Source organism: Apium graveolens, chromosome 3, assembly GCF_009905375.1.
Source record: "Apium graveolens cultivar Ventura chromosome 3, ASM990537v1, whole genome shotgun sequence".
Lineage (NCBI taxonomy): Eukaryota > Viridiplantae > Streptophyta > Magnoliopsida > Apiales > Apiaceae > Apium > Apium graveolens.
The window spans coordinates 266,479,625-266,485,501 of record NC_133649.1 but is presented as its reverse complement, the minus strand read 5'-3'; the positions used below and the strand labels follow the sequence as shown (position 1 = coordinate 266,485,501).

General features: G+C 38.8%; 1 non-coding gene across 1 annotated transcript; it reads left to right on the top strand.

Moving 5' to 3' along the window:
* The first annotated feature begins 304 nt into the window (after window positions 1-304).
* On the top strand, window positions 305-411 carry LOC141715470 (small nucleolar RNA R71). The gene has a single exon (XR_012572232.1). It is a non-coding gene; the product is annotated as a small nucleolar RNA R71 (small nucleolar RNA).
* The last annotated feature ends 5,466 nt before the right edge of the window (window positions 412-5,877 follow it).

Sequence of the window (5,877 nt, the reverse complement as noted above, 5' to 3'; positions counted from 1 at the left end):
AAGCTCACAAACCATAGTTATTTGATTAACTCCATATGTAGCCAGAGAATCAACCTTCATTGACAGCGCTTGAAGTTGTGCTGCAATAGCGGTGGCTGCATCGACTTCCAGAATACCTGCTACCTTACCAGGCATCATCCTCTGAGTTGGGTTTTGATGCTCATTTGCAGCCATAGTCTCGATAAGATTATAAGCCTCAGTATTGCTTTTAGCCCATAAAGCGCCTCCAGCTGCTGCATCGAGCATGGGCCGAGATTGGGCCCCCAAACCATTATAGAAACCAGTGATCACCATCCAATCGGGCATTCCATGATGTGGACACTTTCTCAACATTTCCTTGTATCGTTCCCAAGCTTCACACATAGATTCTGTAGGTTGCTGCGCAAACTGAGTAAGAGCACTCCTCAAAGCAGCAGTCTTTGCCATCGGATAAAACTTCACCAGAAACTTTTACGTAAGATCTTGCCACGTAGTGATGGACCCAGCTGGTTCAGAATGTAACCAGTCCTTAGCTTTATCCCTCAGTGAGAATGGGAAAAGCCTCAGCTTGATAGCCTCATCAGTCACGCCATTATACTTAAAAGTGTTGCAGATCTCGACAAAATTCCTTATGTGCATATTGGGGTCTTCAGTCACCGCTCCTCCAAAAGAAACAGAATTCTGCACCATCTGAATAGTGCCCGGCGTGATTTCAAAGGTGTTAGCTTGAATAGCCGGATGAAGAATGCTTGACTGAATGTCATCAATTTTTGGCCGAGAAAAATCCATAAGAGCTGGATCAGCTTGAACAATACGATCACCCATGTTTACTGGTTCTTTCCGCTCAGTTCCTGAATCTGAATCTTCAAAATCTAACTTCTCCGAAATATCAAGAACTTCGTCTGTCTCCTCAGCTGTATCTAAAGTCCTCTTGCGAGTACGAGAACGAGTTTGCATAAACGCTCGCTAAAGTACCTGAAACACAACCGGAAACAATAAGTAACTACTACGTCCAAATCACTGAGTCCTAATGACCAATGATGGTAAGTACATAAACTAAACAAATACGCCGAGTCCCCGGCAGCGGCGCCAAAAACTTGTTAGGGCGAAAACACGCGCTAATATTCACGCAAGTATGTGCATTTGCAAGTAATATAGAATACTTTCTAGTTCGTTCCCACAGAGACTCAGACTAATTTATTGTCTAATTAAACTCATGCACCAATGTATGATTACTTCTCAATGTTAAGACACTAATACTTAGAATTGTTGACTAAACATTAACTACAATTAACTACTTAATTAATCACTTAATTAACACTTCAAATTAACAATATTAAAACACTCATGAGATCACAACTTTATTACTACTTCCTTCAATAGCTATTGTTATTACCTTTAGCATGGACAGTGATGATATTAATCGAATAACACGAAACTAATAAAAGCCAACTTTCATTGTACTAATACCAGTCTACCAAACATCCACAATTAAGATAGACGTTGAATAGTCATCAATTATGTTGAGTTCCTATATGTCTACAGAAATTGACAACACAACGATTTAAGCACAAGTTATCCCTTTTGATTACACACGGCAAATAAAACTGTTAGAGTTACCCACTAATCATGCACACCGTACATGAACCTATGCTAGCATGGCAAATTCTAAATCTCAAGATCCACCGTCGCTTCACAAGAGATTAACACCCTATCTTATATGTTCGCGACGCACATAAGACGAATACGCACAACCAATACTAGATATCATACAATCATCACACACTAAAGTATTAAACAATTAACTAAAAAATTCCATAGTAAATCTGTTGCAACCCCATGATCACGATTAGCCCATAATAGCACTCATCGTCATCATGGGTTCATATGAAATCATGATAAACAAACACAATAAAATAATAACTAAACTAATTATATTAAATTAGAGTACGTCACAAGAGTAAATAGGTTCAAAATAAGAAAACTAGCATCCAACGTTACATCGAAACAAGAATCACGAGATAATATGCGTCCTCTTCGTTATTGTGTGCTAAAACGGTCTTCTTCCTTATCTCCTTCGCTCCTTGCGTAATACCACGATCCTCTCTCGTGAAAACGTCTCCAAATCTACTTATATAATAGTCCCATAAAACTCAGATTACATAGAAGTGGAAGCCAAACAGAAGTAGAAGTTCTAAAAATAATTATTTAATTTCCCGACCCTGCGCGGCCGCTCAGCATTGCTGAGCGGGCGCTCAGGACCCTTCTGGAAAATTCCTGAGTTTGCTCCGTTTCTTCGCAGTAATCTGCCCATTTCTTTCCTCTTGCAATGGTGAACACATGCCAAGGCTTATTCTTGGTGATTACTCCTCCGAAATGGAACTAATACCCTGAAATGCATAAACACTAGAAAAACGCATCAAATACACAAAATACTTGATTTCAAGGCACCAATTTAAGCCATTTTAAGATGTTCTAAGTGGTATAAAATGCCACTTATCACTACACTGGAAGGGGTAGATCCTTTATTGATCATACACTATCTTCGTGTACAAATTCCTATACCCAGTAGAGCCCTTATAATTGTCCCTTGAGACTAAGAACTAAACCAAAGCATAGTTTAGTGTACACAAGATGACTATGATGACCTCAAGTCTAAGGATACTTGTACAACTATCACTATATGAACAACTGCTGACACGTGAGTGAACTCCATCAGTTGTTCAGCTGTGTGAGTCATGTTCAGTGAACTTATTCTATGATAAGCACCTATATACTAGCTATAGTGTCACCACACAAATGTCTATGAGAACAGACATCCTTCATAATGAAGCAAGCATAGTATGTACCGATCTTTGTGGATTATTAATTACCAGTAGTAATCCTACGACCAGGAACTATTTAAGTTTAGAGTTATCATCTTTTAGGTCTCATTATTATCATCTCATCACAATCCATAAAAAGTTTTACTCTAAACTGTGGTATATCTTATTTAAACATTTAAATAGATAGAGCCCGCAATAAAAACAAAACAAGTCTTTTATTAATATCAATGAAATCAAAACAGATTACATAAAAGTTATTCCTAAATCCTCATACATGATTGGACTTAGGACATAATTCTTTCAATCACCCACTTGTACTAAGCCAATCACTCTGGTATCTAATACCCATCTTGTCTTTATGACGATCAAAGTGACTCTGAGAAAGTGGCTTTGTGAGTGGGTCTGCTACGTTGTTATGTGTGTCAACTCTCTCGACATTGACATCTCCTCTATTTTCAACTCTGATTCACCACCAAAAAACAAAAAATGTCCTGAGTCCTTCGCAAGCACTTAAGGATGTTTTTCACTGCTTTCCAGTGGTCTTCACCTGGATTGGACTGATATCTGCTCGTCACACTAATTGAATAAGCAACATCAGGCCTTGTACACAACATCGCATATATGATAGATCCTATTGTTGAAGCATAAGGAATCTTACTCATACGCTCTCTTTCCTCAGGTGTCTTAGGAGACATTTTTTCGGAAAGGGACACTCCATGGCTCATCGGTATGAGACTTCTTTTGGAGTTTTCCATGCTAAACCTTTTAAGCACTTTCTGGATGTATGTACCCTAGATAAGACCTATCATTCTTCTAGATCTATCTCTATAGATCTTCATACCGAGAATGTAGGATGCTTCTCCCAAGTCCTTCATAGTGAAGTTCTTTGATAGCCATACTTTGACTGATTGTAGCATCGGTATATCATTTCCTATAAGAAGTATGTCATCCATATACAATACAAGAAATGTTACCGTGCTCCCACTAACCTTCTTGTAGACACATGGTTCATCTATGTTTTTGATAAAACGAAACTCTTTGATTGTCTCATCAAAACGGATGTTCCATCTACGAGAAGCTTGCCTTAAACCATATATGGTTCGCAGCAGCTTACACACTAGGTGTTCATTTCCCTTGGAAAGAAAACCCTCTGGCTGTGTCATATACACTTCCTCCTCAAGTTCCCCATTGAGGAAGGCCATTTTCACGTCCATTTGCCAGATCTCATAGTCGTAGTAAGCAACAATCGCAAACAAAATCCGAATTGATTTTAACAGGGCTACATGCAAAAAAATTTCATCAAAGACAATCCCTTGCCTTTGTTTGAATCCTTTTGCCACGAGCCTGGCCTTGTAGGTCTCCACCTGGCCATCTGCTCCAATCTTTCTTTTGTATATCCACTTGCACCCAATAGGCTTAACACCTTCAGGCGCCTCAACCAGAGTCCATACTTGGTTGGTATACATAGATTCCATTTCGGATTTCATGGCACTATGCCATTTCTCTGAGTCAACACTACTCATAGCCTCATTACAGGTCACAGGGTTGTCATCATCAATGATTGACAATTCATTGTCATTCTCAATGACAAGGTCATAATACCTCTCAGGTTGGCGAGACATTCTCCCTGTCCTATGAATGGGTTGTTCCACAGAAGGTTGTTCAGTCTGAACAGGTGTTTCCACTTGATCCGTAGTAGTTTGTGCTTCTTGAACTTTATCAAGTTCAATTTTGCTCCCACTGTTTCCTTCAAGGATAAAATCCTTTTCCAAGAAGGTAACATGTCTGGAGACAAACACCCGATGATCGGTGTAAAAGTAATACCCCAAAGTCTCTTTAGGATATCCCACAAAATTACATTTTACGGATCGAGATTCCAGCTTATCTGGGTCAACTTTCTTGACATAAGCTGGACATCCCCAAATCTTAACAGTGTTTAAGACTCGGTTTCCTTTCTTTCCATATCTCATAAGGAGTTTGAGGAACAGATTTGGAAGGCACCTTATTCAGTAAATATGCTGAGGTTTCCAATGCATAACCCAATAGGAATACTGGAAGATTCGCATAGCTCATCATGGACCGAACCATGTCTAACAAAGTTCGATTTCTCCTTTCAGATACCCCATTCAACTGTGGAGTATATGGAGGAGTCCATTGGGAGACTATACCATTTTCTTTGAGATAATCTAGAAACTCTCCATTCAAGTATTCACCACCTCGATCTGATCGAAGAGTTATAATACTATGTTTGGTTTGTTTCTCCACTTCATGCTTATATTCTTTGAACTTTTCAAAGGCTTCAGACTTGTGTTTCATCAAATACACATATCCGAATCTAGATCGATCATCTATGAAAGTAATGAAGTACGAAAATCCACCCATGGCTTGCGTAGACATTGGTCCACATACATCTGTGTGTACCAATCCTAGAAAATCTGCAGCCCTCTCTCCATGTCCACTAAATGGAGATTTGGTCATTTTACCCAATAGACAAGACTCGCATGTAGGATATGATTCAAAATCAAAGGGGTCAAGTAACCCTTCCTTATGCAATATCCGCAGTCTATTTTCACTAATATGACCTAGCCTACAGTGCCATAAATAGGTCAGATTTTCATCATCTCGTTTTCTTTTATTAGTTTGTTCAATCTGAAGTAAATCATGCTCTACGTCACATACATACAGACCATTATTTATAATACCACGTCCATAAAGAACATTATCTCTAAGGATAGAACATTCATTATTCTTAATAATAAATGAAAAACCATCCAAATCCAACATAGGGATAGAAATAATATTCCTGACAATAGAGGGAACGTAATAACAATTATTCAGAATAATAGTCTTTCCCGTAGGCATATGTAAACTAAATGATCCTACAGATATGGCCGCAACCCTTGCTCCATTGCCCATACGTAGAATGACCTCATCTTTTTCAAGAGTCCTACTTCCCTTTAGTCCTTACAACGAATTGCAAATATGAGAACCACTAAGCGGTATCTAATACCCATGTAGAAATTTGACCTAGTGACATATTAACTTCGATCATGAACATGCCTGAATCAGAAAC